This window comes from Schistocerca americana, chromosome 2 (assembly GCF_021461395.2).
Source record: "Schistocerca americana isolate TAMUIC-IGC-003095 chromosome 2, iqSchAmer2.1, whole genome shotgun sequence".
In the NCBI taxonomy this organism is placed as follows: Eukaryota; Metazoa; Arthropoda; class Insecta; order Orthoptera; family Acrididae; genus Schistocerca; species Schistocerca americana.
The window spans coordinates 730,596,126-730,623,171 of record NC_060120.1 but is presented as its reverse complement, the minus strand read 5'-3'; positions in this window follow the sequence as shown (position 1 = coordinate 730,623,171).

Sequence of the window (27,046 nt, the reverse complement as noted above, 5' to 3'; positions counted from 1 at the left end):
TATGTTACGATTTACGTCTTTGTCAATAATACGAGGTTCATTCAAGTTCTAAGGCCTCCGATTTTTTTTCTCCGGACTGGAAAGAGATAGAAACATGCGCATTGTTTTAAATGAGGCCACGTTCATTATCAATACGTCCCAGAGATGGCAGCACCGTATGGCAGATGGAATTTTACCACCAGTGGCGAGAATGAGAACTGTTTTAAATACTTAAAATGGCGACGTTTTCCTTACTTGAACAGCGTGCAATCATTCGTTTTCTGAATTTGTGTGGTGTGAAACCAATTGAAATTCATCGACAGTTGAAGGAGACATGTGGTGATGGAGTTATGGATGTGTCGAAAGTGCGTTCGTGGGTGCGACAGTTTAATGAAGGCAGAACATTGTGTGACAACAAACCGAAACAACCTCGGGCTTGCACAAGCTGGTCTGATGACATGATCGAGAAAGTGGAGAGAATTGTTTTGGGGGATCACCAAATGACTGTTGAACAAATCGCCTCCAGAGTTGGCATTTCTGTGGGTTCTGTGCACACAATCCTGCATGACGACCTGAAAATGCGAAAAAGTGTCATCCAGGTGGGTGCCACGAATGCTGACGGACGACCACACGGCTGCCCGTGTAGCATGTTGCCAAGCAATGTTGATGCGCAATGACAACATGAATGGGACTTTCTTTCTGTCGGTTGTGACAATGGATGAGACATGGATGCCATTTTTCAATCCAGAAACAAAGCGCCAGTCAGCTCAATGGAAGCACACAGATTCACCGCCACCAAAAAAATTTCGGGTAACCGCCAATGCTGAAAAAATGATGGTGTCCATGTTCTGGGACAGCGAAGGCGTAATCCTTACCCATTGCGTTCCAAAGGGCACTACGGTAACAGGTGCATCCTACGAAAATGTTTTGAAGAACAAATTCCTTCCTGCACTGCAACAAAAACGTCGTGGAACGGCTGCGCGTGCGCTGTTTCACCAAGGCAACGCACCCACACATCGAGCTAACGTTACGCAACAGTTTCTTCGTGATAACAACTTTGAAGTGATTCCTCATGCTCCCTACTCACCTGACCTGGCTCCTAGTGACTTTTGGCTTTTTCCAACAATGAAAGACACTCTCCGTGGCAGCACATTCACCAGCCGTGCTGCTATTGCCTCAGCGATTTTCCAGTGGTCAAAACAGACTCCTAAAGAAGCCCTCGCCGCTGCCATGGAATCATGGCGTCAGCGTTGTGAAAAATCTGTACGTCTGCAGGGCGATTACGTCGAGAAGTAACGCCAGTTTCATCGATTTCCGGTGAGTAGTTAATTAGAAAAAAAATCGGAGGCCTTAGAACTTGAATGCACCTCCTACCTGTGTCATTTGCAAACAGAACAATTTTTGAGTCATCAGTCACGTTTGGATGCAGATCAATCATATACAACTACGTTAAGCGAAGCAACGGACATAGAACACAACACTTCGCCGTTTCGCACTTTACGTGACAGAAAGATACAAATCTCTTCCCTCTTTCATGAAATTGGAAGACAGTCTTTGCTTGCTCCTTTCCAGATATGAAGGGTATCACTGTTGTGCGTTTTGCATTATAACTAATCAAAATAGCTTTACAATAGGTAAAGGCTGAATTCGATAACAAGAGTTAATGCGCAGATCTTAACCTGAGTTTCGGATTTTTTTGCACTAAATTAACCAAGATAAGCTCCTTTCATTTCTACAACGTTTCCTATGTTGATCAATCATACATTTACTTGTACAGTGTGCATCTTATCTCACCAGTGTTTTTCCAGGTAGAAATTCACAGATACTTTACCATATTTCGTTGAAATTTCTTCACGTATTCCAGAGTTATGGTTATATGCCGCGAGACTGTCTCATCGTAAATACAATGACGGAAAAAAACAGAAATACAAAAAATGACTACTGAAATTTCTGGAAAACATATGTCTAGCGATTAACATTGTAAGATCACAGGTTAATGTACGAGCGAGATAATTCATTCCAGATGTGAAATTCTGGTACATTAACAACTGGTGTGACCGCCAGAATGTTGAATGCGAGCAGTCAAACGGACATGCATTTTTCTACACAGGTACTGGATGTTAGCTTGTGGGATGGAGTTCCATGCACTTCGTCGGTCAATGCTGGGCGGGTTAATGCTGTTTGTGGATGACTATGTAGTTGCCGTCCGATGATGCCTCATCTGTGCACGACTGGAAACATATTTGATAGTCGAGCAGGCCAAGGCAACATATCGACACACAGTACATCATGATGGGTTACAACAGAGGTATGTTGACGAGCCTTGTCCTGTTGAAAAATACCTCTTGGAATGCTGTACATGAATGACATCACAACAGGTAGAACACCAGACTGACGTACATTTTTGCAGTCACGGTGCGTAGAATAACCACGAGAGTGCTCCTGCTGTCATTAGAAAACATACTCCAGGCCTGGAGTATGTAACGTCAAACGAAAGGTTAGTTACAGGTCCTCGACTGGCCTCGTTCTAACCAGCACACGAACACCAATGGCACCAAGGCAGAACCGGCTTTCATCATAAAACACAACAGACCTCCATTCTACCCCCCAGTGAGCTCTCGTTTGACACCAATGATGTCGAAATGGTGGTAGTTTGGATCTGTGGAATCCACGCTACAGGACGACTGGTTCGAAGCTGTCCTTCAAGTAACTGATTTATAAGAGTTTTTTGTATCACTGTGGTGCCAACTGCTGCACAAATGCTGCTGCAGATGCAGTACGATGCCGCAGAGCCATGGTGGTCTTCCCTGTTGGTAATGCCACGTGGCCGTCCTGGAGCCCATTCCCGCGATCGTACATTCTCGCAGCCACTGCTGCAGCAATCATGTTCAGTGGCTACACTCGTGCCAAATTTTTTTGTACTATCTCTGAAGAAACATCCAGGGTATGTAACGTCACCGTCGTATCCACACCTGTGTAAAACTGGCCCACAACTACTGTAACTTGTTCCTGGCATACTAGATACTGGCACTGAGACAGAGTTGACCTTCGAGCCTGTCCTGCACGTTTTGTATCTGGTACACATCTGGGTATCTTGCTCGTCGACAGAGTAGTTCACCATCAAGCAGACGATTCTTAGAGATGCGAGTCATGTGTGACAGAGCATTTTCTTGTTGAGAGATGGTGCCGCTATATTGTCGCGTGGGAGATAATATATGAGAATGAAGGATGTCCATGACGAACTTTTGTTCCAATAGGCTTCCCTCAAAAACTGCCCTCCATCACCTGAAGTTATACTCGATGGCTGGCCACACCTTTACAGCAGGAGTAACACCGCAGTGCCTCTCCAAAACATTGGAGCAATGGGCGCCTTTCTCTCCTCAGCTTGATGCCATACTCACCGACTTAGTTATTCGTGGTGCGGAACCGCGATTTATTGCTGAGCACAAAGCGACGTCATTCTTCATTATGCATGCTTCGCTGTCACGGCACCACTCCGAACTCAGTCCTGTTGTGGTGTTATCAGCAGCCGAAGCACTGACTGATAAATCCCAACCCCGATAAAAAAAAATGGTATGGTGGTATGGGAGGACAGAAAATTTGCTAGAAGTACATCATTTGTTCTCAGGCGTCAGGCGCTGATATGAAGCGATTATAATACGCATACCCGAGTATAGTGTGTTCATGTACGAAGTTACACTGACATCCGGCCATGTCTTGTCGGTGCAGTGTATAAAGGGTGTCCCAGGAGAAATGGTAAATGTACAAGAACACGACAGAACCTATCATCCGAAGCAAACGAATCTGCTAACAGGGGCTCTAAAACGCAAACTTTAAGAACTATGACCACTTTTTCATCTTCTCTGAAACACATATTTATTGCTGAACAAGTGTTTTTAGGTCTTAAGGTATGCATTTTAGAGCCCATATTTACCAGATATTTTGCTTCGAGTGATGGTTCCTGTCGCATATCTGACTATCGACAATTCCTCCTGAGACAACCTGTATATTGAAAATGAAGGACCAGGTTCCTTACATACCGCCACCAAATCTGTATAAAATTATGTTGACTAAAAAATGGTTAAAGCAAAAAATAATGTGACAGCGTTGTATACAAGTTTAGTGAGACACTCGCATCAAAAGAGAAGTGTTCTGTAGCTTTAGGTGATTGAGTTAGGAGCAGTATGTAGCGGTGTGACACAAAATTTCATGATACCTTACCTGTGCCATGAACTCGTGTATGGGAGGGTGGTGGTTACTATTTCTGTCCGGTAGCCAGAATTAGGTACAGACATAGACAGAAAGAACTAGTTCTTTTATTCTCAAAGAATGAGTCCTTGGTTTACTGCAATAAAGTAAACGAGTTAGGACATTCCTGTGGCACTGGACATGTGAAGACTTTTTGTAGACTCATCAACGAGGAGCCTGAAAGACGTGTTACTGCATAATGGGGAAGTCTATGAGTCCATTCCTGTGGCCCATTTAGTTCAAATGAAAAATACGTATGAGAACCTGAAGATAATCTTAACAATTATCCAGTATGAAGAGCGCAAATAGCTTATCTGTGGCAACTTGAAAGTTATCGGAATCCTGTTAGGACAACAAGATGGGTTCACAAAAATGCTTTGCTTTCTATGTGAATTGCACAATCTGACATGGCAGAGACACTGGGGTGCGAGATTTTGTCAAGAGTAGAGAAATTTTGTGCCTGATCTAAAAAATATCCTGCTGAACCGCTTGCAGAGTCAAAATGAATCTTGCTTCCACCACTACACATAAATCAGCCATTGAAGCAATTTATAGAAGCTCTAGCACAGGATGGACACCGCTTCAAATAATTTTCCAAGAAATTTCCGTTCACTACACAAGAAAAATTGAAAATTGTAATTTTTGTTGGTCCTCAAATGAAGAAATTGATGGAGGATAAGATTTTGACAAGACAACGAAGAAGAGAGAAAAAGACTCATGGACCGTATTCCGATCAGTTTCAGAAAACTTTCTAGGGGATAACAAAGATCCTAATTACAAAGCCATTGTTGAAATAATGTCGCAAAATTTCAAGAAGCTGGGTTGTAACACGAGTGTGAAAGTCCACCTTCTACCTTCGCATATCGACTACTTTCCAGAAACTTTGGGACATTACAGTGAGAAACAGGATGAACGTTTTCACCAAGATATTGAGATGGAGAAGAGTTGCCAGGGGACCTGGAATGCAACTATGATGGCCGAATGCTGTTAGTTTTTCAAGAGGAGTGGCCATCATATACAAAGATCTGCACGAAAGTCGAGGAAGAGAAAGTTTAAAAATTAATGAAACACTGTTAAATTCTTATTTTAGGGAACTTGTTAGGGCACTTCTGTAAAGAAATTTTAAATATATTTCATATTTCAAATGTATCTTGATTAAAAATTCGCCTTATGTGAATTGGTGTTTGAATATAATGGTGGACTCAGTAGTTAAAATAGTCAAAATATTACTCCTTATTGTGTGTAAAAAACCTGATGTGAGAGACAGAAATGGAAGTTATTTCTAGAATAAGTATAAACATTTATTCAAGAACAGCTACTTTCAACAGAACATGTGACAAAAATTCTTCAAATGCAGACTAGTGTTATCGCAGATTAATATATGCAGGTGGGACACTCACTTCCCTGGAAACTCTTATGGTCTGATACTTGGAGCATAGCTAGAGCTAAAGCGAGAAGGCCGAATGTCATATGCGCTGCAAAGATCAATTTGTTTTTGATTCCTTTTCTACGTAATTTACATAGGTGTGTCTGTAGCGTTGATTATCGAGAGACATTACTAACGTCCAATAATTGTAAACGGAATGGATTCCTTCTGTTGTGTTCAGTTTTATTACAATTGGCACCTCTTTATCATGACTATGTGGCGGTTTTCTCTTCAGCAACAATTGTGTTAGCGTTCATAAACTGGTATGATTCTAAGTGTAGTGATTAAAACAGTAATCAGTACTTTGCAAAACACCATGTTGAGAAGTGGATAACTCTCTCACTTTAACAGCACTATCACTCTGATTAATATTCATATTAATCCATATCATAGTGTACCACATTTGGTACGTGTTGTATTTATTTGTCCACCTAATGTTAAAGTTAATTTTTGGACTCCCAAAAGACCCTCGAGAAGGGAACAGTAAGAGACAAAATACGTTTGTGTTTTTAATTCTTATTTTTGTGTGTCTTATTGTATTTATTTTATTAGGTTAAAAGTAATCTTTTAAGGGACACCATTTTTAGAAATGTACTAGAGTACAAGGTCACTCACATGTAAAATCTGAGATGGACAAAAGATCACAAACAATAAATACAGTAATAATCAAACCACTTTTTGAAACTGACTCACGTACTTTTTTGTCTTTGTTATTTGTGTTAAGTCTCATTATATTACACATGTCATTTAAATCTTGTTTATTTTGTGTTAACACCATTTACTCTGTTGGACTAGTTTTGCTGAATGCTTGGATAGAATTTTTTATGTTACTGTCTCTATGGAAGATCCAATCACTGTGAATTCTTGGGCATGAGCAGAGAATGCTCAATGTCCAACAATAATGTATCGTGGTTAGGGAAACCAGCCATCTCTGACCACAGCTTCGGTGTGAAATAGATGTCTACATGACCATTCAATCATTATATTTATGGTCAAGGGTGTATGTCAAAAACTTGAAGGTCCACAGGAGAAATTCTGATACCCACCAAATCACAAGACTTTCGCAGGCATGCAGCCATGAGTATGTGTGTGTGTATGATCAATGGTGGAATGAGTTCAAGACAGTGTGGTATTTCTTGGTTTTCGGTTGGCAAAGCTATCATGGTCCGACATGTCATTCTCAAAGCCTCAATTAGAGAGTGTATGTCACACTAAACTCTTTATTGAAGTGTGACACTTTCCAGGCAGAAATTATTCGGTAACAGGGAGGTAGTGAGAGGTGGCACGCCACTCTCTTACTTTAACAACACTGTCAGTCAGATTAATATTGATATTTTAGGTCATTCTCTCCGTATTCCCCAGTACTACGTTTGGTATGTGTGGTTTATAACTTTTTACATAAGGAAATTGTGAGCAGAATGTTAATATAACTGCATGTGTAGACTGTAGAGAACTTGTACCCTAGGGGCCGTAGTGTAGGCGATGGAAAAACAGGTAGAAAGATGGATTGTGGGCCATAAATGCTGTGTGGGTCATATTGGGAAGCAGAGCTCTGTGTATTGTACCTGCAGAGGGTAAGAAGTGTGTGGAGGACGCCATTGAAGAGAGACTGCTGTAATTGGGCCTTTTGTGCAAACGGTGGGACGGTCATAAAACTCCAAGGATTCTCATGTTAGAAGACAAAGCAGCTGGTGCAGTTGTTTAGTGGATCTAAGACTGTAAATTCCCCTGAATCCAGGAAGTTGCCAGATGCTTTTAGAGACTGGCAGAAACATATATTTCACGGTCACAACTGTTTGAAAAGCTTAACCGCCTTTTTCAAATATTGGAAATGTCTACCTGGAATGTTGTAATCTCTTTGTAAATGACGGACGTTTTCTGCCAAAACATGGCCATCCTTACCCTAGTCTAAAATCGACTTTTTGCAGGCAAGAGGGATTTTGAGTCGCTGATTGGCTCCTCTCTGGTATGCAAAGCAGAGGCTTTCTCTCCCAGCGTGGAAACCCAATTGTTGTGTCTCGATTAGCTACCACATCAATAGATCAGTGAAGAGCGGAGAGTCAATGAGTAGAGGATATTTCGATTTTTTTGTACAACGTAAAGTTCTTTTTTTTTAATTAGGCTCCCGTACCGAGGGTTGGTGATTCTTTGTTTTCTCATCTTCTGGTCCTCCCCTTTCCCTAATCTGTAAGACTTGTGGTCCGCAACTTGTGGTGGACTAACAGCCAGTGGCAGTTTCCAACTGTATCAACAGTGGAACTGATGTATCATCTTGAACATATTGTGTGTCGCAAGGGTGCACTTATTCGTCCTGAGTCAACCGTTTCACATTTCACAATTGCAGCATGCACTGTCGTGCCAGTGAGTCAAATTGGTTTGGCCAAGCCAGCGAACAGGTGCACTTCACACCGAAATTTGCAGGGATTCCAGGGTTCTGATAAGGAAGTTTCACGCGATCTAACAAGCAGCGCCCCAGTCCGCATAGTTTGCCAACTTTCGTGCACGCGTCAGAAAATTCCAGCTGCCGTAGCGCGCCGTTCCTCGCCCACTGCCTTCTGTTTTTTGCTGCCACCTGAATCAATGCGAAAAGGTAAGCAATTGCTACACCGGCGTAGGGTTTTTAAATAATATTCACAGTGCCCTGTTCTCGAGTGAACCAGTGTGGTGTAATTGGTCGTAGCAACTTCCATTTAAATAGAATTTGGTCACACAGTGGATTCATGTAAACACAGACAGATTGCGTTGCAAAATGGATTAATTCAAGAGAGAATTTATGTAGTTTCCATCGCAATGAATGCTTTGCCAATCAAGCACCATCCCTTTTCTGACTTGTGTCATTTTATTTGTACGATTTATCAAGTCGTAATTATGAAACGGCGAATAAAAACTTGTCATTATATTTGTAAAATTAAATATACCACTGTTCTCATTCATTCTCAACTATTCACCGTTTTTATTTTTTATGGTAATACATGGCTATACCACCAATTCAATGTTCAATCTCATCAAACTAGTTAATTTGATTATTAATTTGAGTTCTGAAGGTGGCCACAGACATAGACAACAAAAAGGTCGTGAATAAATTCACTAATTTCATAAATAAAGAAATTAAGTACTTAGTTCACGATTTGAAGGTTGTCGAGCACATAATACTTTTCTTTACGTAAAGAAAGTAACATTTAGCACCACTCGGAGATATATTTATGATTGAAACAAGTGGCCATTTACAATGCCTCCTTTTATTGTTGCCCATGTCGTTCTCCTAAGTGAAAGTTAAACTACTCTAAATGCTTATAAGTTACAAGAGAATCAGTATTACTAAATAGGTAAAACGATGCAAGGTCCTAGTAGCAGGCTGCCTGTATAACGGCTTCCATGGTCTTGACTTTCATTATTTCATATAATTATCGACCGAATTTACAAATTAAAAATGCTGGCGTAATGTACTCATGAAGAGGTGTGATTTTAGATTATAGGACTATACAGTATCAGATATTAAAGCTAAAAGCCATCTTGAGGCAGTGTAACAAACGCCGCACGAATTACCTAGACTACATTCAGCCATTACTAGAAATGACAACACTTAGCGACTTCCCACAAACTTTACGTAGAGTTTCAAACCATTTCAAAACTTCATGCTTACAATTTTTACATTGTTCGTGCACTAAAATTTGAGCATCAGGCATGCCGTTTTAATTTATTACTTTAGTACTAAATCTATTCGTAACACATTTTGCAGACAGTGCAAAATTATATTACTGTACGACACATCGTTCAGGAGATATGACGTCATAAACATTGAGATGCGTGAAAAAAAATAGGTTTCGTAAAACACAGTGCAAAAGAGACTATTCTCTTGCTTGTAAAGGTTTTACACGCTTGAGTGAAATCCAAGAGGCGTTCAATAAGTAATGTAGCACATTTTTCATGGTCAATTTCTATTGAGAAAAGCGAAATTTGATACGGGGCGTTGTGGGATATTCCCACTTGAGCCCCTGTAGTTTCATGAAGTTCCAGTACATGGCGGTGCTATACATAGCCTTCAAAAACCCGCCTGTAACGAAGGTTCCTTCCAAGCAGAGATCTGTCATTCAGTTTCTTTTGGCGGAAAACTAGAGCATTGTAGATATTAATAGGTGCTTGCAGAATGTCTATGGAGACCTGGCAAGGAACGAAAGCACGGCGGTCGTTGGGCAAGGCGTCTGTCGTCATCGCAATAACGTCGCTCAAACCTGTCCGAACTCCCGCGTGCCAGCCAGCCGCATACAGCTGTCACTCTTGCAGTGTTGGAACGTGGCGACACTCTCATTCGACGTGACTGACGGATCACAGTCCAACACCTCGCTACTCAACTGGTAGCCTATTGTAGTTAGTTTCAGGCCGCGGATTTGTATGAAATTAACTACTACATGTATTCAGATGTTCCGCTTTCAGCTTTATCTCCATCACAGCACTGTCTTCTGCATTACTTGACTCGCTATTCCACAATATTACCGCGACTGACATTTTGGTTACATTTGGTTGGAATTTGTCAATATATTTTAAGTTTCAACTGTCAGACTTTAACGCCAATATTCTCGCCGTTGAACGATATGAAGCCGAACTATCATTTCACATGCTACAATTCTTAATTTTATTTGTAATACGAGGTTCGTCCACAAAGTAAGTTCCGTTTCTATTTCTATCCGCGGCAGCGCTACGATCGCAGTGCCGACGAGCATGCGCAGCAGTTACTCTGACTCAAGAAGAAGACATGAACACCATTTTCATATCGCTGCTGTCGACGTGTGCCTTGTAGTGCTTCTTTATAATGTCAGCCGTAATATAAATGCCGCCGCGTGTGAAATCAGATCTGTGATTCGTTTTCTAAATGCAAAGAAAGTTAAACCAAAAGAAATTCATCGGCAAATCTGCGGGGCTTACGGACAAAATGGTATGAGTGTTGCAGTGGTTAGAAGATGGGTCAGACTGTTCAATGCAGGACGCGATCAAGTGCACGACGAAGAATGAAGTGGACGCCCGTCTGTGATTACTGATGAACTGGTTCACACGATTGAAGAGAAGACTAAGCACAACCGCAAGTTTACACTTAGTGCCCTTGCTATGGAAGTTCCGCAAATCTCACGATCACTAATTCATGAAACTGTTACTGAAAAACTGAAATTTCGAAAACTTTGCTCACGTTGGGCACCCAAAATTCTTAATGAACAACACAACAAACAAAGGTAACGTACGACATCCCTGAAACAAAACGGCAATCAGTGGAATGGAGGCACACTTCATTCCCATCGAAGGTTAAGCCCAACAAATCTTGAGACCCCGAAAAGTCATGTGAACCGTTTTATGGGACAGAAAAGGCATTTTGCTGATTCATTTCTTACCACGAGGCCAAACAATCAATGCACATGGTTACTGCGAGACAATTAAGAAATTGCGCCGCACAATACAGAACAAGCGTCGAGGATTACTGTCAAAAGGTGTTGCTTTTTTCCACGAAAATGCACGATATCACACGACGAATGTGACCAAACAACTCTTACGAGAATTTCACTGGGACGCGTTTGATCATCCTCCGTACAGCCCCGACCTCGCTCCTAGCAGCTTTCACCTCTTCTTACACCTAAAATCTGTCCTTAGTGGTCAACACATGGTTGAATACACAGGCAGCAAACTTCTATGAAAAAAGCATACAAAAACTAGTGCCACGCTATCACAAGTGCCCACATAATTTCGGAAGCTATGTAGAAAAGTCGTTTAACAGTTGGAGATTTTTGTACAATAAATATTTTTTCTGTATCTGTAAACGTTTGTTTTATATAACCAAACGGTACTTACTTTGTGGACATACGCCGTATTACATACTTTTCAGTATGTGAAGTCATACTTTTTTAGCCAATTCTTCACCTATAACATAGTGTGTAAGATATACATTGCTCTAAAAAGTGATAGTATTTAATAAGATCTGTAACATTCGTCTCAATCAGTTCCCTTCAACCTACTGTACTTTAAGATTCTACGGAATTCCCATGTAGTTTTCTGTTCTCTGTCCCGTGACTGTAGTTAAGCTGAAAATAGGTAACTGCCATCGAGTTTATCTGAAGATTCAGGTAGTTCTGCGAATCAACAATTGAAATAGGAAAATACAGGGTGATTCAAAAAGAATACCACAACTTTAGAAATTTAAAACTCTGCAACGACAAAAGGCAGAGCTAAGCACTATCTGTCGGCGAATTAAGGGAGCTATAAAGTTTCATTTAGTTGTACATTTGTTCGCTTGAGGCGCTGTTGACTAGGCGTCAGCGTCAGTTAATGCTAAGATGGCGACCGCTCAGCAGAAAGCTTTTTGTGTTATTGAGTACGGCAGAAGTGAATCGACGACAGTTGTTCAGCGTGCATTTCGAACGAAGTATGGTGTTAAACCTCCTGATAGGTGGTGTATTAAACGTTGGTATAAACAGTTTACAGAGAATGGGTGTTTGTGCAAAGGGAAAAGTTCTGGACGGCCGAGATCGAGTGATGAAAATGTAGCACGCATCCAGCAAGCATTTGTTCGCAGCCCAGGAAAATCGACTCGCAGAGCTAGCAGAGAGCTGCAAATTCCACAATCAACTGTATGGAGAGTCCTACGAAAAATGTTAGTTATGAAACCTTATCGTCTGAAATTGGTTCAAGCACTGTCTGCAGCTGATAAGATTAAAAGAATCGATTTCTGTGATTTTATCCTTGCTCAAATGGAAAACAGATGAATCTCTCGTTTCAAAGATTGTGTTTAGTGATGAAGCAACTTTCCACACTAACGGGAAAGTCAACCGTCACAATGTCTGTATATGGGGCACTGAGAATCCGCGGGAAACAACTCAGTATGAACGTGACTCGCCTAAGGTGAACGTTTTCTGTGCCATTTCAGCCAATAAAGTTTTTGGTCCCTTTTTCTTCGAAGGTGCTACTGTAACTGGACTACAGTATCTGGAGATGTTAGAGAATTGGCTGTTCCCTCAGCTCGAACAAGAAGCACAACTATTCATATTTCAGCAGGATGGTGCGCCACCACATTGGCACTTATCTGTCCGTAACTACCTGAACGTCAACTACCCGAGGCGATGGATCGGCCGCCAGGCAGCCCGTGACAGAGCACTTCATCACTGGCCACCAAGAAGCCCTGATCTTACCCCCTGCGATTTTTTCTTATGGGGGTATGTTAAGGATATGGTGTTTCGGCCACCTCTCCCAGTCACCATTGATGATTTGAAACGAGAAATAACAGCAGCTATCCAAACTGTTACGCCTGATATGCTACAGAGAGTGTGGAACGAGTTGGAGTATCGGGTTGATATTGCTCGAGTGTCTGGAGGAGGCCATATTGAACATCTCTGAACTTGTTTTTAAGTGAAAAAAAACCTTTTTAAATACTCTTTGTAATGATGTATAACAGAAGGTTATATTATGTTTCTTTCATTAAATACACATTTTTAAAGTTGTGGTATTCTTTTTGAAACACCTTGTATAATGCGCTCTAGGTTCCTATTTTCTGTCCCTTTTCTTTTTTTTTTTTAATGGAACTGCAGATTATTGGAAGAAATTATTCAAAAAGAAGGGAGTAGCGTCTTTGACTCGTAAACTAAATGTCTTGGATCCAGCGTTCAAACACGCCGACTTCTATAATTTTGAATAGAAATCATGAGAAATGGCACCTCAAAGCTTCAAGCATAATAAGTCACGCTCTTTCTACCAACGGCCTTGTCAAAGAGGGCGGAGGAGCAGACAGAGATTCGGGGCACTCTCTTGTCCTTGGTGGGGAGGAACAGCCCCTAAAATGTGATGATCAACAGCATGAGGATACATAAGGACAATGGGAACCATTGCATTAAAGACACAGGACATTTGGTCCGTAGTCTCCCATTCGTATCTCTGGGAAGGGGCTGCCAAGAGGGAGGTGACCGTGACACTGGAATTCCGATACATTTGTAACGAAGTATGAAAAGGTTGAAAAACTTTGTTCTTCTCAAAGTTCCAGAATTTTCGGCTGATAGTTACTTGTATGGTGTATGATGCTGAAAGGAAAGGAATACTGATGTCAGCTGCATCTGAACTTTAAGCAGAATCAGCGGCGACGAATGAGAATGTGTGACAGATCGGGTTCGAACCTGGGATTTCCTGCCACTACATCTACATCTACATTTATACTCCGCAAGCCAACCAACAGTGTGTGGCGGAGGGCACTTTACGTGCCACTGTCATTGCCTCCCTTTCCTGTTCCAGTCACGTATGGTTCACGGGAAGAACGACTGTCTGAAAGCCTCCGTGCGCGCTCTAATCTCTCTAATTTTACATTCGTGATCTCCTCGGGAGGTATACGTAGGGGGAAGCAATATATTCGATACCTCATCCAGAAACGCACCCTCTCGAAACCTGGCGAGCAAGCTACACCGCGATGCAGAGTGCCTCTCTTGCAGAGTCTGCCACTTGAGTTTGTTAAACATCTCCGTAACGCTATCACGGTTACCAAGTAACCCTGTGACGAAACGCGCCGCTCTTCTTTCGATCTTCTCTATCTCCTTTGTCAACCCGATCTGGTACGGATCCCACACTGATGAGCAATACTCAAGTATAGGTCGAACGACTGTTTTGTAAGGCACCTCCTTTGTTGATGGACTACATTTTCTAAGGACTCTCCCAATGAATCTCAACCTGGTACCCGCCTTACCAACAATTAATTTTATATGATCATTCCACTTCAAATCGTTCCGCATGCATACTCCCAGATATTTTACAGAAGTAACTGCTACCAGTGTTTGTTCCGCTATCATATAATCATACAATAAAGGATCCTTCTTTCTATGTATTCGCAATACATTACATTTGTCTATGTTGAGGGTCAGTTGCCAGTCCCTGCACCAAGTGCCTATCCGCTGCAGATCTTCCTGCATTTCGCTACAATTTTCTAATGCTGCAACTCCTCTGTATACTACAGCATCATCCGCGAAAAGCTCCATGGACGGGGAGCGTTACCACAACTGCGCCAACTACCCCGGCGCTCCACTGGGCCCACCCACACTCCCACCAATCCGAAATTTCTGTCCACGTCCTCCATGCCCGCTACTTTGAAATTCCCTTACGTGAGACGTAATCGCCGCATCGGGTAACCGTGCGGTCTGAGGCACATTGCCACGCGTCGCGCGGCTCCCCCCGTCGGAGGTTCGAGTCCTCCCTCGGGCATGGGTGTGTGTATTGTCCTTAGCGTAAGTTAGGTTAAGTTAGATTAAGTAATGTGTACGACTAGGGACCGATTACCTCAGCAGTTTAGTCCCATAGCCCTTACCACAAATTTCCATTTGAGACGTAATTGAGCATCCACACTGAAGAAGACTGATCCGTTGCCCATCGAGGCGAATCTATTATATGTATGTGTGGTGTCTGTTCTTTCAGACATGTCCGAAAGAACATACACCATGCATTCATATAAATGAATCAGATTGTTATGTCCGCAGCTCGTGGTCGTGCGGTAGCGTTCTCGCTTCCCGCTCCCGGGTTCCCGGGTTCGATTCCCGGCGGGGTTAGGGATTTTCTCTGCCTCGTGATGACTGGGTGTTGTGTGATGTCCTTAGGTTAGTTATGTTTAAGTAGTTGTAAGTTCTAGGGGACTGATGACCATAGATGTTAAGTCCCATAGTGCTCAGAGCCATTTGAACCATTTTGAACCAGATTGTTGTGTGAGTAGCCATAGTTAGCTGCTTTGGAAATACCGAAACACTTTGTAAATTTTCATCTAAGAACCTATAGGAACAAGTTGATGGAGAAGAAATTCTTTCCCGTCTGTTCAATATTCGTAGTTTCAAAGTCATTTTGCTTAACAGTGGGACGAGGTGTGAGAGCTTCAGTGAATTAAACGAGCTAGGAGCTGAGGGTACCAAAGGTGGATACATCCATCTGTATACTGCCGTTAACGATAAGATGCTACATTTGCCGCCCTTTTCTCTAGTTTTCCGTGAATTGTATCGTGCCCTCCTAAGGTACGACCGAAGGAAGATCAGAAGGTGAGGTCCGAGTGCAAGTCATGTCATGCGGATGAACCTGCTACACAGTGGGTTTGTGATTTTTGCCTTAAATCTTGAAACCTAAATTTCCTTCATTAATTTGCGGCAAGACTTACCAGTAACTGTAGTCATCACTATTTCCTCGTGTTAACTCAAGTGCCTCTCTAAATGTTCAAATAATTGTTCGTTTTATAGGATTAAAGTCACTTTACTCGATAAAAAGAACCATATGTACACTCATACAGTCTAGAACCACACAACCGCTACGGTCGCAGGTTCGAATCCTGCCTCGGGCATGGATGTGTGTGATGTCCTTATGTTAGTTAGGTTTAAGTAGTTCTAAGTTCTAGGGGACTTATGACCACAGCAGTTGAGTCCCGTAGTGCTCAGAGCGATTTGAACCATTTTACACTCATACTTACAATTTCTATTAAGAAATGGACAACAACAACAACAACAACAACAAACCAGTTACTGTCTACATTTGAAATGGCGTTTATTCCATGAGTAATAAGGAGTGTAGCAAGACCCCGTACTCTAATATTGTCATCAAATTACAGGAAGTCTTAAGAAACAAGTCGAACTGTTAATTAAAACCAATGGCGTAAGGAGGCCCATCACTATACCCACACACATTCGTATGTTGCAACATTCCACTATTGTACTGTAAAAACCACTGTACGAAGATTATAACAATGGTATACTTAAAATTAAGTCGTTGTCGGTTCGTTCTATTTTTACATCGATCTGGGAGGATAATTTTCGCCCTACAGTAAGTTCTGATAGGTAGAGGACATAAACAGAGAAATGTTCGAATGGCAGAAGCGGGCATCGTACTTCATAAGTAGCTGCAAAAATGGGCCTTCAGAGTACCACACCCCTATCTAGCCTGTCTACTGCCGACATCATGGTATCAGAAACGAACAGTGTACTTCCTTATTGTAGAGGTATAGTCATGTGAAGAGAGCAGTCGTGAGCACGCAAAAATGGTGTGGTCGAGGAGGAGAAACATACAGTATATTTCCATCCAGCCTTCGCTTGTGTCTTGTCCCGCAGTGACGCAGGGTCGGCCATGGTTAATCGGACTTGACATGTTAATTTTAAGGGGTGGCCAGGTGCCCTTCCTGCCACCACCTCGTACCCCCCGGGACGGAATCAGTATACCCCAGCTGTCTGCATTTAGTGTAATCCAAGGAATAGTGCGAATGTGTACAGATGCCTGCGAGCCGTGTAACTAAGGCGGAACGTGGGGAACAGCCCAGTATTCACCTAGCAGGATGTGGAAAATCGCTGAAAACTCACACCCAGGCTGGCCGGCACACTGGCCCTCGTCGTTAATCCGCCGGGCGGAATCGATCCGGGGCTGGTGCCCCTACCCGATCCCAGGAAGCAGTGCATTACCGCTCTCGGCTACCCTGACTGGTCAAACATACAGTATACGTGTGAAAGCATAAGTGCGCTAACTTCTGGATTCGTTAACACAATTAACAGCTGGCAGGATGAAAATTTTGAACAGAGGAAAAAGGAAACGTGGTTCTGTCTTAGCAAACACAGTTTCCCTTGTTTTACCACCCATACACGTTTCAGAGAAGTTTCTCCATCTTCAGTGGGTTTTATTTATTATCTTATTATTGGATATTGTTGTTTACAAGTCCGTCTGGTATTTGCATTACCACTATAATTGCCTTCCAGCATCTTTTTTTTTTTTTTTTAAATTTCTATTGGGTGTTTCAGTAGAGCCTCAGTGAAAAAGTGTGTGTTAGGAAGCTCTACTTAAACACCCTATAAAAGCACGAAAACGCATGTACCACAACACAAGGCATACTAGAAGGCCATTATGTCTCTACTGCAAATACCAAACAGACTTGTCAACACTAATATGCAATGATCTACAAATACATAAAGAAAAGTGTCAGTTTGTTTGTTTGTAATTCGTACTAATCCACAATTTTATTTTGATCTTGATGAAATTTCGCGCATTCTACTTTGAAGGCAAGAGGAAAATCACTGTCAACAAAACATTTCGTAATCTGACTTGAAACATATATATACGTAATATGTAAGAATTAATGAAAAATTAAATGCCTAAAAAACGAAATATACTGCGGTAAACTGACTGTAATTTCTATCGACAGAATAAATTACAGCGCTAATACCCGTCAGGGGGCGAGAGAAAGCTCGAAAATTTGACAGAAATATGACTTTAAATTCTTATTCATTGATTAGTTGCCGTTGTTACACATCACATACCATGGAAGATATTTTAGTCCGTGCTCGTGATCGAACTGAACACGAAATTTACCGAACTGTGACGTAGATTGTTCTAAGAGTTCGAGTCGTGCTCAAATGCAGCCCTACCCGAAATAATTAAAACTGAACTAAAACAATAGCCTTCGATTTAAAGCTACTGCAGTTTCCCATATGGCTTGAATTCGCTATGTCAACAAGGCATAGGGTAAATTACTTTCTGTGGCAGATATTGAACATCCCTGGCAACTGAAGATGAAAGATAATCTCTGAAATACACTCCTGGAAATTGAAATAAGAACAGCGTGAATTCATTGTCCCAGGAAGGGGAAACTTTATTGACACATTCCTAGGGTCAGATACATCACATGATCACACTGACAGAACCACAGGCACATAGACACAGGCAACAGAGCACGCACAATGTCGGCACTAGTACAGTGTATATCCACCTTTCGCAGCAATGCAGGCTGCTATTCTCCCATGGAGACGATCGTAGAGATGCTGGATATAGTCCTGTGGAACGGCTTGCCACGCCATTTCCACCTGGCGCCTCAGTTGGACCAGCGTTCGTGCTGGACGTGCAGACCGCGTGAGACGACGCTTCATCCAGTCCCAAACATGCTCAATGGGGGACAGATCCGGAGATCTTGCTGGCCAGGGTAGTTGACTTACATCTTCTAGAGCACGTTGGGTGGCACGGGATACATGCGGACGTGCATTGTCCTGTTGGAACAGCAAGTTCCCTTGCCGGTCTAGGAATGGTAGAACGATGGGTTCGATGACGGTTTGGATGTACCGTGCACTATTCAGTGTCCCCTCGACGATCACCAGTGGTGTACGGCCAGTGTAGGAGATCGCTCCCCACACCATGATGCCGGGTGTTGGGCCTGTGTGCCTCGGTCGTATGCAGTCCTGATTGTGGCGCTCACCTGCACGGCGCCAAACACGCATACGACCGTCATTGGCACCAAGGCAGAAGCGACTCTCTTCGCTGAAGACGACACGTCTCCATTCGTCCCTCCATTCACGCCAGTCGCGACACCACTGGAGGCGGGCTGCACGATGTTGGGGCGTGAGCGGAAGACGGCCTAACGGTGTGCGGGACCGTAGCCCAGCTTCATGGAGACGGTTGCGAATGGTCCTCGCCGATGCCCCAGGAGCAACAGTGTCCCTAATTTGCTGGGAAGTGGCGGTGCGGTCCCCTACGGCACTGCGTAGGATCCTACGGTCTTGGCGTGCATCCGTGCGTCGCTGCGGTCCGGTCCCAGGTCGACGGGCACGTGCGCCTTCCGCCGACCACTGGCGACAACATCGATGTACTGTGGAGACCTCACGCCCCACGTGTTGAGCAATTCGGCGGTACGTCCACCCGGCCTCCGGCATGCCCACTATACGCCCTCGCTCAAAGTCCGTCAACTGCACATACGGTCCACGTCCACGCTGTCGCGGCATGCTACCAGTGTTAAAGACTGCGATGGAGCTCCGTATGCCACGGCAAACTGGCTGACACTGACGGCGGCGGTGCACAAATGCTGCGCAGCTAGCGCCATTCGACGGCCAACACCGCGGTTCCTGGTGTGTCCGCTGTGCCGTGCGTGTGATCATTGCTTGTAGAGCCCTCTCGCAGTGTCCGGTCTGACACACCGGTGTCAATGTGTTCTTTTTTCCATTTTCAGGAGTGTATGTATTGGGAGTAGAACAAGAAAAATTATATTTGCTCAAGGCAGAACAACATTTCCTTATCACGTACTACGACGCAGGCGGTACAAGGAAAGGCCTTCGATCACAAAATTATTTTTTTGAACAGTGAATTCTTGCTGAGCGTATAGGTGATAGTAGAAGCTTTTCTCAGGGGTTACCAATAACGAAACAGCGAGAAGTACGGTGGCTTGCGGAGTATCTGTGTAGATGTAGAGATCGTTGTTCTACGCCAAGGAATACAACTCTCAAACAGATCCCACACACGCTTTTCGTTCTTCGTCTTTCTGACTGTAAATGTAGGAAGTGCAGAAGAACAGTACACAGGGTCCATACATTGTAGGAGGTGAAACTAATGGAAAAATAGAGTTAATGTTCCAGATTAATAATAAATACAGAAAGCTCCAAAAAATTCAGTTTAGAAGTGCACACCGAACAGATAACAAACACTTGAGTAACTAAAGTGAGATGAATAGTATCCATGAAACTAACTGAGTAGAGTAACGAATTAATTCTTCACTTTAAGATTCAAGAAGTTGAATAGAGAGCCAATAGTATCATTTATAAGCTATATCTTTTATTAGATTATTGTCTATTATTTTGAAAAAAGCTTAACTGTGGCATCACGAGTTATAACAATAATGTTCACAGATGAAAAACAACAGTATAAATCAATGGATCAAATATACACTTTCGTCACATATAACTGTCAGAAGAGTCTGATTTCAATCCGTACAAACGTGATTGTGCTAATGTACAGCTCGTTTGTAAGGTTTATGTTCAGACAGATTCTTCTGACAGTTATGTAAGTTCTATATTTGGTTGTGTCTATTCGAAGAAAATGTATATTTACCCATTGATTTGCACTGTTGTTTCTCATTTGTGAACGTAGTTGTTCTAAATCTCCTAATACTACGACGGACATTCCAAAAGTAAGTTTCGTCATTATTTTTGAAAGAGATGGTACACCAGGCGACACAAAAATACACCACATGAATGCAGAACCGTAGCTGGATCGACAGACGCATACGCAGAGTTCCAAAGAAGAGAGGGTAGCGGCATACCAGTGTGTCCGAGGTTATTGGAGCATCACGGTGGCAGACTGGCGTGTAGTAACAACATGGTCGCCAGTATAAATACGTGCTTTTATCACGGACGAATGAGCACATGGGGCTAGTGTGCCCGTCATCCCTGAACGTCTACAGACCGTGTAAGATTATGAGTTCATGTCTCGTCAAATCACTGGAGTTGCAAGTTTAATGAAGGAAGACGGACTGCGGAAGACAGAGGTCGACGTGGGCGTCCCTCCACACCGCAAATGGAAACAGTATTGCTAGAAGCTGTGCGACAATTCCTTGCATCGCAGGGCACCGTGTTTCTTCAAACTGATTGTGTGCTACAACAGATGTCACAACGTTAGTGGCGACTAAGTCGAAAAAGTAGTGCAAGGTGTATAGTTCATGGTGCCATGGCATATTTGTTTTCTGGCACGAAAGTTTCCATGTGAAAAACAACGACGGAACGTACTTTCGAAATACCCTCGTATGTAATCCCACATTTTTATGGCGCCATAGACATTAATGTCATTCAGAACAGTTTGGAAAGAAAACTCCAGTCATCAGTTATTGCGAGTCACAGATTTCTTCTGTTTAATCTCAATCTAGAAGTTCAGTGTTACTCTTAAGTACCTCCAGGGTTTCGGAAGACGACTGAGCTTAATTGCAAGACGTACAGAAAGCAGACACATATCAATAGATAGAGTGTCGCTCTAAGTTTTGATATGTAATACGCGTCGTAGCATAGTTACGGAATAGACCACTAGGGGGCAGGCATGGCAGAACAGGTAGATAAATCATCTGCTCCATATCGTCGTAGCGATTTAGTAACTACTTGCAGGTAGGCAACCCAATGAACATATTTCCTAAGCGGGCTGCTGTCCTCACGCGTTGTCAGGCAGCGGCAGCAGCGGCTTCATTGGATTGCACACACGTGCAGACGTCTGCTGAGGCACATATGCTGCCCACATTCAGCACCGATAATTTCAGATACAATCTTAGAGAGATGATATTTGTCTATGTAGTTTTCACAAATCGTATGGGACCAGCATAAACAACAGACGGGCAATAACTTTAACAACACTTGTAACACCCTCACTGCTTTACCAGGTTCTCCATTTTCACATATTCATATGGAGTTCATTATAATAGATCTAGACAATGACAAGACTAGCCAACAGGAAAATGTAACGGGGATGAAATAAATGTCTGTTAACTATATCAGCCACACTGTTAAAGAAAACGAATGAAAACCTCGAATTAGGCGTTGTTTCCAAATTAAAGGGAGAAGCATTTACTTATATTTTATTAGCATTCGTTTCCAATCCTTTCCCATACACGCTTCGAAATTATACTGATGGCAGACAGAGTGATGAAGTTTCAGGTAACAGTAGCTGTGTGTATTTTGTCGCTATTTTTAGCTCGGACTCATAGGAAGGAGGGTAAGGGGAAGAGGAAGGGATGAGCGGAGCATGTTTCTTGAGTAGTTTCATGTGTTACAAGCTATGTTCTGCTCGTGTCCTGGAAGAACGTGTTACTGAAGTGCAGTTAGTGCGTGTGGTCGATGCAATTCCAGTGATTCAATACGCCTCGTAAATGTGTAAACAGCGCTGACAATTTTTGCCACATGTACGGACAGGCTACGTTGAAATATCAAAGGAGGTCAATAATGCCGTATATTAGGAAAGCGTACAGACTATACAGGGTGTTACAAAGAGGTACGGCCAAACTTTCAGGAAACATTCCTCACACACAAATAAAGAAAAGATATTATGTGGACATGTGTCGCGAAACGCTTAATTTCCATGTTAGAGCTCATTTTAGTTTCGTCAGTATGTACTGTACTTCCTCTTTTCACCGCCAATTGAAGGAAGGTAATGTTGACTTCGGTGCTTGTGTTGACGTGCGAGTCATTGCTCTACAGTTTGGGCAGGCATTGTTGGTGATGTCTTGATTGGGCCCCATGTTCTTCCACCTACGCTCAATGGAGCACGTTATCGTTATTTCATACGGGATACTCTACCTGTGCTGCTAGAACATGTGCCTTTACAAGTACGACACAACATGTGGTTCATGCATGATGGAGCTCCTGCACATTTCAGTCGAAGTGTTCGTACGCTTCTCAACAACAGATTCGGTGACCGATGGATTGGTAGAGGCGGACCAATTCCATAACCTCCACGCTCCCCTGACCTCAACCCTCTTGACTTCCATTTATGGAGGCATTTGAAAGCTCTTGTCTACGCAACCCCGGTACCAAATGTAGAGACTCTTCGTGCTCGTATTGTGGACGGCTGTGATACAATACGCCATTCTCCAGGGCTGCATCAGCGCATCAGGGATTCCATGCGACGGAGGGTGGATGCATGTATCCTCGCTAACGGAGAACATTTTGAACATTTCCTGTAACAAAGGGTTTGAAGTCACGCTGGTACGTTCTGTTGCCTTGTGTTTCCATTCCACGATTAATGTAATTTGAAGAGAAGTAATAAAATGAGCTCTAACACGGAAAGTAAGCGTTTCCGGACACATGTCCACATAACATATTTTCTTTCTTTGTGTGTGAGGAATGTTTCCTGAATGTTTGGCCGTACCTTTTTGTAACACCCTGTATTTTTGCTGTGAAATCGGAGACCAAGAAAGGCCATGGGCTTCTTCTGTACGTTGCGTATGTAGTGTCTCGAGTCTTCATTCGCGGTTGAAACGCGAAAGACCTTCCATGGGCTTTGCTACACCCATAATCTGGCGAGAAGCATCAAACCATGTGAATGAGTGTTACTTTTGTATAACAACTCCATTAAAACACGGTACTTCCAAAAATAAAAAGTCTTCCTCGACATATCCTAACATACCGTCGGCCGTGCGACCAGGGCCTCGCGGAGAGAGACTGGCTGTTCCTGTCCCACGTGACTGTGACGTTGATGAGGGCGGTAGCCAAACTAGTGCTGCACTATCACTTCCAAAACCCTGTTCTTCAAAAGATTTTGATTTTGTTGTAACTGTGGGTGTACAGTGATTCACGAAATATCACACAGTGAACTTAATGACCTAGTTGGAGATCTGGAATTGCCGGAAAGTAAAGCTGGACTGTTACCTTCGAGACTACAACAGTGGAATTTTCTTGATTAGACGGTAAATGTGGCTGCGTTTCATTCCCTCCATTTTTCAAAAGTGAAAATAATTTGTTATTTTGTAATCATGCACAGGGACTAATGGCAGCTGATGCCATTGACTATATAAGTTGTCAGTGGAGGATGCCCATCGAGTCCTCGAAAGTAAGTCTCAAGTGTGTGCTACTCTGTAGTGGCAATGTGTTATCATCGATTGAATGTGCACTTTACCTGAAAGAAAGAGATGATAACATGAAAGAGTTGTAATTGCAACTGAACTTTGAAAAGTTTAAATGTCAGATTTACGGAGGTCTGAAAGTCAAAGGCTTATTACTTGGGCTGTCACACGGCTAACCAAATTCTGTTGCTTCCTGTGTCTCTGAGATAGCCGCGCCAAAGCAGTTCATTGTAAAAGGAAAGATTGACCTAAGCGTCAATCACTTGACACACGGATCTCACATTGTTATGCACAAGCACTAGCGAATCCAAAAGAACGGCTCTCCAAGCTCTCGCTAAAAAATTGAGCTTAATGAAAAATTTCGTTAACCAAGGTCAAACTCCGTCCAGACGTCATAAGATTGGGTGGTCACTCCTCATTACAGATGTCGGACGTCGTAGGCTCGTCAAACTGGTAAAAGGAACTAACATCAGACTTTAATGCTGGGAAGAGTACAAGTGTGCCTGAAACTACAGTGCACCGAACACTCTTAGCGATGCGCTCCGCAGCCGACGACCCATGCATGAGCCGATATTAAAACCACCACATCGACAACTACGAGTGGAATGGGCACGTTACCATCGACACTGGACGCTGGCGCAGTGGGAGAGCGTTGCGTGGTCTAATGATTCCCGATACCTTCTTCAGCATGCCGATGCCGCCATCTTCCCGGGGAATAGTTCCTTGACTTCTGTACAGCCGGACGGAGACTAGCTGGCGGCGGCTCCTTTATGCTCTGAGGAACTTCCACGTGGGCATCCATATGTCCAGTGGAGCTCGTGCAAGGCACCATGACGGTCAAGGATATCGTACGTCCCCTCCTTCTTGACGGTCATGTTTCCCGACAGCAGTGGTATTTTTCGACAAGATAATGCGCCATGTCACAAGGCCAGGAGTGTGATGGAGTGGTTCGAGGAACACATTGGTGGGTTTTAGTTGATGTGCTGGCCTCCCAATTTGCCAGAGCTGATCCCGATCGAACACATCTGGAATATGATTGGAAATGACGTCAGAGCTCATCACTGCCCTCCCAGGAATTTACGGGAATCAGGTGACTCGTTCGTGCAGATGTGGTGTCAGTTCCCTCCAGCGACCCGCCAACGTCTCTTTGCTTCCATGCCACGACGCGCCGCCTCTGTTATCAGTGCGAAATATGGACACACCGGCTATTATATTGGTGGTCCTAATATTCTGAGTGATCAGAGTATTTATTTGTGCAAGACATATCCGCCTCTTAGTGAGGCGAAAATAAAAGAGGGGATATGCAGACTGTACAAAGATGAGCATTTCAACACCCTCCTAACAAGTGATGAAAAGTTAGCTTCGAATGCCTTTGTTCAAGTCTCAAAAAACTTGCTAGGAAGTAAGAGAACAGAAAACCACAAGGATTTAGTGGCAAGTGTTCCACACTGCTACAGTAGACTAGGGTGCAATATATCCTTTAAGTTACGTTTCATAGATTCTCATTTGGACTGCTTTCCTGCAAATTGTGGTGCTGTAACCTACGAGTACGCAGAATGCTTCTATCAGCAAATTTCGCACATGGAAATGAGATACCAGGGAAAGTGGAGTGGGTCAATGCTAGCCGATTATTGCTGGACACTAATTAAGCAATCACCACCAAAAAACTACAAACGCCATGCAAAGCGGTTGCACCTTCAGTGACTTTCCTCAGAGGAATAACACCAAGGTAAATACGTGCTTAAGCTTATATAGGAAACAGCGTAAATCTATTAATAAAATGAGGGCTAATCTTGCTTTTTTATTAACATTTTCGTTATCAATGCTCCCGGAAACATAAAGACTTGTTGTTTCCATGCCAGTTACGGAAAAAGTAAAATTTTGTTGGCTAGTGCAATCAGAAATGCTACTCCGGTGCTATACCCACAACAGATAAAGAATATTTGCAAAGTTTCTGAATTCCACTTAAAAATAAGGAAGACTTTGACTCGATGGGAATAGGGGAACTACAACAAATAAGTAACACACATTACACAGTTTCCAATTGGAAAGAATAACAGCAACCAGTCAGTCACTGTCTCCATTCAAAACACTGATCATTTATATCAGGGGTACGCCAAAATTCCGTATATGATGTCACCCAGTTAAAGGATGGTTTAAGAAACAATACCAGTACACACCACTATACACAGACGCACACACACAAACTCATATGTTGTAACTTCCACTATTACACTAGAAAAACGATTGTACAAATTATCTAACAGTAATGCTCTTAATATTTCAGGCCTCCGTATCAATCCAATAAGCGAGTATAATGAAGAAATGAGAATAAACCTCAAGGGTTGTCAGGAACGCTACAGGAAAAGGCCAAACTAAATTATTAGACGTTAATCATGCAACAGCGTCTAAAACATACTGAGCAAAATTTTGAAATCGAAGATGCTTCTTCGAAAAATAAAGAATAAAACCGGAAAATTTCTTCCACGACTACAAAACAGTTGATATGCGATATGGTTACCCAAAGCTGACAGACATGTTTGTTAGCGACCTAAAGCCCTCTCTGTGACGTGATTCAAGGGCACTGTAGGCAGTCTATCCTTCCCCCAAGGAATGGATGATAAGTTGTCTGGAAGAGTCCTCGGTGGTCACTGACAGGCTGCAGTTTCTCCTTCTAAACGTACACGTATGTCACAGATGTAGACAGTCCAGTATAAGTTCCACACTGACTGTAGTACGGTTCATTCTAGTAGGACTGTGGTTTACATTTGATTGGACATAGTGGTTAAGACTCGACCTGTGCAGCACCATGGAAATCCGACACACTCTTCCTTACATTTCAATGTTTCTTTTTTTCCCTCATGCCAAAGATGTTTTATATTACACATTCTCATTTACTCCTTTCGGCGTGACTTCTCTACAACATTTCTCGCGCTACTGAAGTTTCCTAAGTTACTGTTTCATTGATATATCATAAGCAGAACAACAATAGTCCAGGAAAGAAATTTTTGCAACAAAAGTGAAAATGTGTAATATTACATAATAGTAAGTGAGCCCGACTTATCGCC